At 36.3% G+C, this 12,578-nt stretch overlaps 1 long non-coding RNA gene across 1 annotated transcript; it reads left to right on the top strand.

The window, feature by feature from the left end:
* The first annotated feature begins 2,590 nt into the window (after positions 1-2,590).
* On the top strand, positions 2,591-3,257 carry LOC307157496. Its single transcript, XR_013821008.1, has 3 exons — positions 2,591-2,729; positions 2,911-3,138; positions 3,224-3,257. It is a non-coding gene; the product is annotated as an uncharacterized lncRNA (long non-coding RNA).
* Positions 3,258-12,578: the final 9,321 nt, after the last annotated feature.

Genomic DNA, 12,578 nt, shown 5'->3' with positions numbered 1-12,578 from the left:
TCCCGAATGAATCAGCCGTTTGAGCAAATCGGTTGAATGAATGACTCCCTCAACTCACTTATTGACTTGCTGCCACCTACTGGCAGTTTTAGTTTAACATTTAGAGTACCTTTTAATTAGAACATTAAAATTAGAAATCAGTTCATATTTAACAATCTCATAGCTTTTTTATGCAATTGTAAATGTAGTGTAAATATATTAATGCCAGATCTGATGACAACTTCTGTGTCACCTCTGCACTGCAAAGATGGATTTTGATTTAATGATTTAATTTGGCTGGTAACAGTGGTATTGTGTATTATTCCAATAGAATTTAATTTGAATGTTAGAATTTGATATAAAAGGTGATGCATGCATCTACAAATGCCCATATAAGGTGAAAATGCCCCTGGAAATCAATTTAAGATGGTAAATATTATCCCTTAAAGGGATAGTTCGGCCAAAAATTATATTAAACCCATGATTTACTCACCCTCAAGCATTTTCGAGATGCATATGTCAATCATTTTTCAGACGAACACATTTTCAGTTATTTTAGAAAATGTCTTAGATCTTTCAGTGGTTATAATGTCAAGTTATGGGGTCCACCTCCTTCAAGTCCCAAAAATGTTCATGCATCCTTCACAAAATTCATTTTAATAGAATAATAATACAAAAACTACAAAAAAAGAATTAACACAATGGTATAATTTTATTATTTTTACTTATAAATTTAAGCACAATAAATAGAGCACATAATACATGAAAGCTGTATTCCTTTCAGGGTTATCTGGTTTTGTTTATTTTTAGTTTTCTCCACATGGACTCTGCTTGTGTTTTCACCTTGGTTAGCTTGTCTTCATGGTTGTTAATTTGATTCATTACTCAGTTCAGGTGTGTGTTGTGTTCAGGTGTTCATGTCTCATTATCCTCTAACTACTTAAGTTCAGATCAGTTTGTGTTTCGTGTTGGGTCTCGTCTATGTGTAGTTGTGTTTGGATGTACCTCTTTGGATTACTCTGTTGGAGCATTAAAGCCTAACTTTCGTCGTTGATTCTTTGGTGTTTTTGTTTTCCGTCTTGTTTGTGTTTTTGTTTAATTATTTTTTTTTGGTTCATCATGGACTTCCCTGCTGTCATGCTGCTTTGCCTTGAGCAGGGAGACAGCTCCCTCGAGGAACGGGCAGTGCCGTCCTCCTGCTTGGGGCCGGTGAATCAGGGATGGAAATTAGCACCCGCCACCAGCCAAATGCGGGTGATTTTGTGTTGTGGCGGGTAAACGCGCTTCACCTACCGGCCACCGTGGCGGGTAAATAAAAATAGCATACTGTTTCACACGCACGGCGGACACTTTTAGAGGAAGCACACCTTCAAAAAAAATGTGGCGTCACATCGCAGGCGTTAAGAGGTCTGCCTCTGCAGAGAAAACATCCCAGGAGGAGCCAGAGGCGAAGGTCAAAAAACGATTTTTTAAAGAACGATGGAGAAAAGCAGACAATGGGGAGTCCCGCGATTGGTTAGTTTACAACGAAACAAGTCTGACAATGTTCTGCTCGGTATGTCGTCAACACGCTTCAGAAGATGCCAAAACTAATAGTTTCATTGTTGGGACTAAAAACCTAAAACTGGAAGCCATAAAAGATCACGAATCATCCAAATGCCACATCCAGGTAAAAAAGAGAGCACAGGGAAAAGCAGCCCCGGAGAATACGGTTGCCATGAAGGCACTTACCAGCCTGAAGACGGCCCAGTTGGATAAGATGACAATACTGTTTAGGAATACCCATGCAATCGCGAAAAAAGGAAGGCCATTTCAAGATTACGAATGGCAATGCAAGTAAGTCTTTTTTTTTTTCTTTTTTTTCTATGAAATGTTGAAAAGTAGATTTTAGGTTAAATGCTGAATAAGGTCAGAAGAATAGCACCCATGTAACTAATGTCAGTAGCTAGGCTAGTTTATATGCATAAAGTAGCCTAACGTTAGTGCTATGGTACGATATATACTTCTAACTTTACTTTTCATTGTTTATTTTTCCATTTTCATTTTATAGATTAGATGAGAAAAAGGGAATTAGCACAGGTAGCACATACGTGAATCGGAAGCAAGCCAGGGTGTTTATTAAGCACATAGCTGAAGCTGAGAGGAAGACCCTTCAGTCAAAGATAGCGGCAGCGAAATTCCTCTCCATTATGTCTGACGGGTCTACTGACACTGCCGTGATGGAACAGGAAATGCTGTATACACGCTTTTGTAACCAAGGCAAGGTGGAGGTCCACTTTGTAGGGATACAGGATGTGGAGAAAGCAGATGGTGAGAACATTGCTCAGGCAATAGATAACATGATGAGGGAGGTCTGTGGAGAAGAGTGGCAGGCCAAGTTGGTGGCATGTGCAACTGATGGTGCGTCGGTGATGACAGGGACACGTAAAGGAGTAGTAAGCAGGCTGAGAGGAAGTAACATGCACGTCCTGGGTATTCACTGTATGGCACACCGCCTGGAACTAGCTTTCAAGGATGCCATTAAGAGCTGCTCTATGGCAAAACAGACTGAAGATGTGCTGTCAGGGCTGCATACATTCTATTGTAAAAGTGCTCTCAACAGGGCAAACCTAAAGCACAGCTTCAAGAGTCTGGGCCAGAATCCCCTTGTACCAACTAGGGTTGGAGGCACCAGGTGGGTTTCTCACCTCTTCAGGGCCATTGACCATTTTTTGAGGGGTTACCAGGGACTTACCCAGCACCTAGACCAGGTAGGCTATAACAGTGTAGAGAACTTGAATGTTAAGTTAGAAGGTTAGGTCAGTTTACTGTCAGGAATTTGTTCAGTGTAATTTAATAAATCAAACTAACTTACACTTATAAAACACTTATATCAAAATTATAAATTGACTAATGACTTTTCTTTATTGATTTGATGGATTTTGTATAAAGATTCAGTCACGGGATGCTGAAGGGGTGAATGCAGTGCAGAAGTGCAAAGCACGCCACTACTTCCAAACCTGCCGGGATCCAGCATTTTTCATGTTTTGCAACTTCATGCATGATTGCTTGACTCACCTCAGCAGCCTTTCTCTGACTCTTCAAACCTCAACTATCACAGTGGCTGAAGTACACAGCTGTCTGACAGCCACCCAAACAGTGCTCAAAATACAAAACCAGGTGAGTGTCAGAGAACTGAAAAGTTGTGTTAATGTGTTTGCTGCTTAGCTGAATATCATAACTTACTAATGTAAATGTAACACAGACCTGGGCCAAAGCTAAAAGCCTGTATGAAGCAGCACGATAATGATGACAGCGCCCTAAACCGTGTCATGAAGGCCAAGTCTGAGCTGCTCGACAAACTCTGCCAGAGTCTGCAAAGTCGCTTCACCGACATGACCATAGGGATTCTCCAAGCTACAAAGTTAGTGAATCTTAACAGCTGGCCTGACGCAGATCGCTCTAAAGGTATGTGGTTTAGGTTCATACATAACATTTCATCTACAAAGTCATGAAAGCATATAACTCAATGTTGTTTCATTATGTGCGTCTCTATTCAGAATTTGGTGAATCAGAAGTGGAGGAATTAACTACACACTTCCAGAGCATCCTGACATCCTCGGGGGTTGCTGTTGAGCTCATCCCAGATCAGTGGACCATTCTGAAGACCAGACTGTATGAGACAGGAGAGAGTCTCCACATGAAGACCTGGCCAGAAATCAACAGGTTTTTGCGACAGCAGTGCCCCGACATCCTCAGCCTGGTTGACCTCATTCTCACCGTACCAGCCTCTACTGCAGACTGTGAAAGAGGCTTCAATCAAATGAAGTTAGTGAAAAGTGACTGGAGGTCCCGTCTTACATCAAGAAGCCTCTGTGACCTACTGACTGTCCAGCTATCCAGTCCCTCTATTGAGAATTATGACCCCACCCCTGCTATCCAGCTCTGGCATCCGGCCTAGAAGGCCAGAGTTCATGGAGGGGAAGAAGAAAGCTCAGGAAAGCACCTCTGAAACTTCAGAATCTGATTCTGATGAGCAGGAGTAAATTGGACTGGGAGTGGGGAGGATGGGTGGAGGAATGTTAGTTTTTTGTTTAATCTGCCCTACTCATTTAATGAAATGTATATCAGTTCATGGTTTGTGTGTGTATAAGAGAGAAAGAGAAAATGTCAGTATTTCATTGAGACTTGAGATTAAATAAACTGCTTAAGTATTGTAGATATTGTAGTATTAATTTTCACATGCAGTTACACATTGTCAGTTAAAAACAAGAAAGTGGCTGGTAAAAACATTGAGTGGCTGGTAGATTTTGAAATCCACCAGCCACAGTGGCCGGTGGACAAAAAAGTTAATTTCCATCCCTGCGGTGAATGCTTCGGAAGCAGATTTAAGGAAACCACATGGATGACGCTCCACTTCAGTAGCACCTATACACCAAACTTTTGTACTTGTACCTAGTTATAGTTATATTATGTTATATTATCAAGACATTTACAGAGGGATTTGTAAATATATTATTCCTAGCCTGATTTATATAACATTTTATTCCAAAAAACATGGCGAAAATCATTTTTTTAAGGCTATTGACAGTATTTTCTGATTTACAGGATAACAAAAGTAGATATCCATAAATCCCTCTGTAATTTTTTTTCCCCATCTAATATGTGAACACAATGAAAAAATCATTTTTAACCTGGCTTTATCCAATACTCAGATTTCGTTGTTTTAAATCTATGCAAATTAGTGCATATTTGATTAGATATTGCCTAATTTGCATATTTAAACATTAAATTACAGAAAACTTGTAATACATTTTGTTTCTCATCTTAATGTAGGTAATCAACTGTGAAAGTTTCATGGTGATATCTGCTAGTTAATTTTTTTTACCCTATTCACCTGTAGTGTCTCGCCTTAATTTGCATAAAAAAAATTAAATCTCAGACAACTTGCAATGGTGTTTTTCTTAGTTATTATGTAATATGGAATACATCACATATCATATATACACTGGGAACATTTAAGAGTGATATTGATTGAATATGTATGTCGGCCTTAAAATTTTTTGGCAATTTTGGCGGCCATTTTGATATGCAAATTAGAAGGTAAAAAACTCAATTTCGCTTGGGAACCAGTTTTTTTTAACTCAGCACCCTTGAAATATGTAAGGTAGGCCAGTTCCCAACTTGTACCCATAAATGCTCCTCACTTCTTATAGAAGGCCATTTTTCTGAAATCCGTCTAGTCTATTTGCGGTAGCCGCCCCGAAATTATGGAACAGTTTACAATTTATATATCAGGGACCTTCCTACACTCGGTCAGTTTAAAAGCCATCTGAAAACATTTTTTTTTTATGATAGCGTAGCTGTTTTTTGACTGTTTTATGATGTTTGTACTTTTTATTTAGATATATTGGATATGCATTTTTTTTTTTTTTTTTTTTTTTTGCTTTTCTCTACTTATTATTTTACTGCTTGTACAGCACTATGGCCAACCTTGTTGTTTTATTAAGTGCTTTATAAATAAATTTGAATTTGTGTGTGTCCACATGATGTGTGTTATGGTGATGTGTTAGTAAATGAGTGGAGGGAAGAGGGAAGGAACCCCCCTTCCCAATACTTTCTCTATTTTACACACACACTTCCATCATGGGCAGACATCCATCATGTGTCAGAAGTGCAAAGTGAGGCTTTGCCTGTTCACTGGACAAAATGCTCGCAACTGTTTTCTCAGCTTCCATTGCCCATAGAATATATCTGGTGTGGGGCACCACAGGGAAGATGGTAGAATTAAAAAAAAAAAAAAACAGGAAAAAGGTTGTTTTAAAAATCGGCACATGAACTGTTTAAAAAGTTATGAAATGTTAAATTTATATCCTACATAGGCAATGCATCTTGGGAGAAAAATGTTTTAAAAGTTGTCATATAAACTATAATAAAAAAGAATACATGGCAAAATATTATCCTAAATGAGCAATGTATCTCGGGAGATACAGAGTGCAACTTAGAAAATAATGGTCATATTTTGGAAAAAATGCATGAACTGTCATTTTAGCCTAGATACATACAAAAATAGCAATGAATCATTTTTCCATTAAATTTATTCATTAAAAAAAGGGTTAAAATTAAACATGTAAATGTAATCCACAGAATATATTATACACCTCTGAAACGTTTTAGAATGAAACTGATTCCCTCCCCTGTGTGTGACAAATGTAGCACTGGGGCAATCGGCAGCTTTCTCCATGTATTCTGGGAATGTCCTTCAATCCTCAACTTCTGGGTTGATGTCTCTTCTGTATTATCACAACTTTTGGAACTGACAATTAATCCTGAACCATGTCTTTTCTTTCTTAACGATGTATCCTCTGCTGCCCTTACGTTAATTCAAAAACGGACTCTCTTCTCAGGATTAATAGCTGCCAAGAAAACCATAATTAGTTCTTGGTTTCCTCCTCATTCTTTATCAAAACAGCAGTGGTTGTCTTATGTTATAGACATTGTCCGTCTGGAGCGATCCACTGCCTTAATTAATAGGGCAAAGATTAAAACTATTATGCACTGGAGCCAAGCTCATGACCGCTTGATTTCTATTCTCAAAACCTAAATGATCTAAGTTTGTTTTTCTTTTAATTTTATTGAGGCCTCAATTATCTTTATTTCAATAGACATTTTCTTCCTGTAAATCATTTATCTCTGACTATGCATATAGTTCAATTTTTGTTTTGCATTATTATTATTTTATTAGTCCTTCTGTATGTCTATATGTTTCTCTTCTGTATATCTGTTTTATATTTGTTATCAGTTATGTTTTCCATATTGAAGTAATTTAGTGAAAATTTGTCAGTTTGAATGCTGATAACTTTGTTTGCAAGAAAATCAATAAAGTATTGGTCACAAAATTAAAAATGTAAATTATTTTTATTCATCTCAATCCATCCAGGCCCACCCACATAAATTAGCCGCTTCATCATCTGTATAGTGACTTTAGGCAGACTAAAGAAGGGGGGGGGGAAAGAGCAGAGATTAAAATGGATGTAGTATACTTTGTTTACGACACATTTAATTAGCACATAAATTGCTTAAAGAACACTTAAATCACAGGGACGTCTATCGTTTTGTACAATTGCTGCCCCTGAGGGTTGTTCCATAAAAGACGCTTAGAAAAGCGGGGATTAAACTCCAAAACCGGATTTGAATGAGCCTAACATATAAGTTGGGGCTAAAGTGGTTCCATAAAAGGTAATTGAAGTTTATCAAGTCTAGATAATTGCGTGTGGACGTGTTTTTGAAGCAGCCCTAGAGGTCGATCGTGGATCAAATCGATCCACCATCAAACATCCTATATTTTGTGCTGTTTTATGCGTTTGTGATATGTAGAATTTAGTTTCTAAAGTACATTATGGAGAGGATAACATGAAATTAAGAGCAAATTTTGAAAAGATATGTGCAACTCTAAAATCAAAGAATATTCCATAAAATAAAGGAATATATATTAGCCTACATTAACTACATTTTTATACAACCCTCCCTCCCTTTTATTTCTAGTTATTTTATTTATTTACTTATTATTTGAATATCAAATATTCAATATTAAATATTACTTGAATAACTATTAGGAATTGTGTGTCATTATAAGAGTTTGATATAAATATGTGAATGTTAAATTTTTATTAATATTTATTTATTGTTTTTTGTCTTTTCCCCCTTAAATCATATCTAAAAGTGTCTAACTATGTACTTTTTGTTTATTGCTCTAATCATGTGTTTTTTAGGCTATGTGTTGGTGGGTATTATCACAAAAGAAAAAAAAAGTAGAAGGAAAAATAAATAATAAATGAATATTTATTGGGGGAAAATATGATGTCTTTAAAGGAACTGTCCATTTGTATAATTGTGTTAAATGTGTTTGAATTGAAAGCCACAATAAAGTACATAATATATATATATATATATATATATATATATATATATATATTGTAACAATAACGACTCGGGGTAAATGCGAATTAGCTCAAGGATATAGGGAATTTTAGAAATATTAATAATCATAACTCAGGGTCATAATTCATAAATCGCATATGTATTTACTTTATCAATTATCGGAAATACCTCGTTCTGTAACTGGTCTCGTCATCAGTTATTCGTCCCGCGAATAAATGTAAGACTATCACAGTTAAGAAGGAGTATCCCTGTTTACAAACTCCAAGAAAGTTTATCTTCTGGCCACGAACATAAAACCTTTTGGGTTTATAAATTAAAACTAGGCCTACTCAAAGTAGTCTATATAGAGCGTGTAGCTTAGATCTTTGATTTCATTGACTTATAAGGTGGTTTTTCAAACACAGAGACAGTGAAAAGTATTAATGAATTTTAATAAATGTAAGACTAGAGATTATATGGGCTACGAATATAAACGTACGTAAAAATGCAAACAATAAACACAAACAAACATTTAACCGAACAAGAACAGAAAACAATAACGTGGTCAGAATACATGAAAGAAAGAAAGAAAGAAAGAAATAGAGAGAAGGGAAAAGCTAGTAATTGTTACATACAGAAACCTAAGTTCACGAGACCCCTGGAACAGCTTTTATAGGAATCAATATAGCCTACTTGCAAGATTCTGTGCTCTTTCGGGTGAGGCTGAGGCAGGAAGCGAGGATGGTGTCCTGTTTCTGCTGCGTCTTCCGGTGTCGTGGGAAGCTTAAAAAGGCTCACTGAATGTAACGTTACCGAGAAAGTTCAGATTCATCTCCCGGGAAGGGAGAGGTTGCAAATCTTGGTTGCAAAGGACGGCAGCTACGACTCGAACATGTGTTCGTTCGATAGAGAAGGCTAGGGCCTTCTTCAGATGTTCCTTGGAGAAGCGCTGCGCCGGGGAGGAGAGGAGGAAGGGCGACAGCAGGAGATGAGAGAAGAAGAGAGCGAAGATGAGGTGGTTTCTTCCTTTTATCAGACATCTGTTTACGCCCTCTTCCCAAGGCCACAGCGAATCAGATCTTCTTATCGAAGGCGGGAAGTATTCTCTTTGTGTGTTAATGCAGCCCGACCCACGTGTGGAATCACGAGGGGGCAAAATATGGTATTATGCTCGGGGAATTAAAAACGCATGGAACCATAACGTTTATCACAGTCCCGTCTTGCGAAGGGGATTAAAACAACACCAAAAACGAATAGTGACAAAGATAGCAACATAGAGATACATTCATATGCATCATTATACACAAATAACTTTGGATTAAACATACAATAAAATTGTCAGTGTTTCCATTATGGCCAGTGACAACACTTGCGAAACACAGGAATACGTATCAAACATTTGAAAAGTTTTCTCTGAAATGTTCCATGAAAAGTTCCATGTGTGTTAAGGTGTTGGAATGTTGGCTTGCAAGAGGAACTGGATGAGATGCAGCTTTGGGGTCATAAGTTTATGACCATGTCAAGGTCGGTTTACAAGACACTATTGAGGAACTTCTTTCACTGAACATTTTAGAATTACATACCAGTTCGTATCTAACTTGTGTTGTCTGTTGTTTCTCACCACAACCCGCTACCTCCTTTACGAATTTTTTAAATCTTCTGCTAAATCTATTTGCATCAACAGCTATTCATTTAATTAATTAACTGTTAAATTTTTAGACACCTGTTACATGTGTATTTATTTTTGGACTCATAATGGTTAATAAAGTCCAATAATGGTATGAGAGAGTGTCAGTGGTAATATTGTGTTCTTGTCGGTCAGTGTTAGAGGATCTGTGTAACAGCTGAGGCTTAGCCTGACAGTTAGCCTGCCCTGGACCAGGCTAGTTTCCCAGCATAAGTTGCCAGGGTAACTGAGTTTGAACTATTTTAAGTTTGCTTTATGAAACAGAATCAACCGACAATAAGTCTGACTAACCAAAATAAGCTTGTATTCTAATCTTGTTTTATGGAACAACCCTCTGGAGTGAAAGAGCATGTAAATAGTGTGATACTCACTAAAAAAGATGAGGATGATTCCAAAGACAATCAAAATGAATATAATGCAGATAGCCCACTTCTGCAAAATCAACAAACAAGTATACATTGTCATTTGGTGCCTATGATGGCGCTTTCAGATCACTTATACATTATTTATGTTTTATTTTTTGTTTGTTTGTTTAAAAAAAATACTGTATGTTTCCTATATTTTTAACTTTGAATGTAATGACGTTTTGGAATAACAAAAATAAATCTCACTGTATTTTAACCATCGGCTGCATATTAGTTTCTCTGTTTTTGAGTATGAGTATTTTGAGCTTATGGAAAACAGGAAAAGTAATTCTCTGACTATATTATTTTGAATAATTATGTATTATATTTTAAATATATGTATTTGTTAATAATTATACTTTTTAAATGATTAATTATTACTGATATTTATCCATTACAGCAGCATACACCAAGCATGCATTTGAAAATCTCACTGCACGCAATTGGATAACACTACGACCAATCAACTTATCACCATCCTTAGTATCATTATTGTATTATTACTGTTATTGTTATCACTGATATTACTGTTACCGTCACCACAAAATATTATTATCATTATTAATTATTAAAATACTTCTACTTATTACTATTATTATTTGTCATTGCTGTTTTTTTTGTCGTTGTTGTGTTTTTCATTACTGTTATTATTACTGCTGTTTAATTGTTGTTTTTGTGTTCTGTTGTTGTGTTCTGTGTTCACCTTATGTAGCCTATAATAAAAAAAATAAAAAAGAACTCTGGATTTCCAGGGTACATTACAGCTGCATGAAGAACAAAACTTCCAATCATCTCTAAAGCCTTAATATCTATTATAAAACGCATTTAAAATAAATGAGTGCATGGTATGAGTGCTGAACTCCCTTGTTTTACCTTTATTTTCTTCCATTTTTGCCTCATGGCTGCCAGTGCTCCTGGTGGTGCTGCTACAGGTGGTGCTTCTACAGAAGGTGCGCTCCTGATAAATGATGAAAAAAAAAAAATAATTTTACCACAAAATGAAAGAAAAGTATAAGATTTAAGTTTAACATTAAACAACGTCTAGACAAAGTGACACGGTCCTTATTCCAAGAATTGTTGGTGCACAGAGCCCTGAAAAGGGAAACCACTTCATTTTGTGGGTATGTGTGGATAAAAAAAAAAATACATTTTTACTCAACAGTTGTTACTCTGGTTAAAGCAGTTTCTGTTTATTTTGTAAAAGTCTTGGATGGTGCTTGCTGACTGTGGGGTTTTGGTTTGTACAGTAAGTTAAATAAATGCTATTATTTATTTATTTTATTTTATTTTTATCTACATTACTTTAACAACTTTTATTGCTTATGTAATATGTTTATTGCATTAGATGGCAGAAATGGAGGTGAGGGACAAATTGACCTCTATGAAAAACAAAGTGATACAGGCAGGGCCGGCGCGTCCATATAGGCGAACTAGGCAATTGCCTAGAGCGGCACTTTTGTAAGGGCGGCAAAATGTGTGCCAACCGGGATGAACAATTCACAAAATAGGCTATATGATTCGCTGAGCTGCCCCTGCTTTCACGAGTCATGACTGAGTGTTGGAAAGTTCGGATCATTTTACTGACTCTCTTGTACGATCTCGTTCATCAAAATGAACGAATTTTATTTGAGTAATTTCGTTAATTTAAGTGGCTTTAAATGTTATACTTTTAACAGCCAAATTCCCCGATCACATCCACCTACGCAATGTTGATCATATTCTGAATTAAGAAATCATTATGATGCAGTCAAAAATAATTTACAGGGAACATAATAATTACTTAACCTTCCGAGTCTTTCCATTTGTCACCTGACATACGCAATGAACCTGACATACGTTCATGAATCGAGACTTTTGAAGGAGAAAGCACACTAACAACAGAGGTGTTCGTTGTTAAAATATATTGATCCAGGGAGTATTTACAAGGATGACACGCCGTCAAGTCCACCAAGAACCAAGAGACCGCTAGCACAGTTCTCATTTGCGCTTGAATATGTTCAACACTACAAAATCTTTACTACAAATCACTACAATTTTTTATTTTTATTTTTTACAGTTATCTTATATAGCCTATAGCCATTTTAATAGGATGGACAGTTGAAGGAACCAAACCTAATATATTTGCTTCCTCTTGGCCTACTAAAGTGTTCATACAACGGGAGTATTCTCTGGCTAGTGCAGGGCTGCGTTTCCCAAAAGCATCGTAAGCCTAAGTTGATCGTAAAAACTATCGTACGACTGATCTTAATATTACGGTCTGTTTCCCAAAAGCATCGTAGCTTAAGTAGCACTTGAAAATCTTCGTAGATCTATGAGTGCTCTGGAATAATCGTACATCCCCAAGTGCATCGTAAGAAGACAGATTTACGAGGACACCTGCAGGACAACCGGCAGATTACACCTTTAACTTTATTCAAATGTATGTGATTATAATATAAGGTTTTGATTGTACTTTATTGTACACTTTATTACTCTTTTTTTGTTGTTGGTTAAATTAATGTATAAATTAAATATTTAAAAAGGTCAGAAAACAAAACAAAGAAATAGAAATAATTTAATCTAATAATTTTAATCAAAATTAAATGAATAAATAAATAAATAAAAGAAAT

Source organism: Squalius cephalus (assembly GCF_949319135.1).
Source record: "Squalius cephalus genome assembly, chromosome: 4".
Classification (NCBI taxonomy): domain Eukaryota; kingdom Metazoa; phylum Chordata; class Actinopteri; order Cypriniformes; family Leuciscidae; genus Squalius; species Squalius cephalus.
This window is presented reverse-complemented; position numbering and strand designations above follow the sequence as displayed.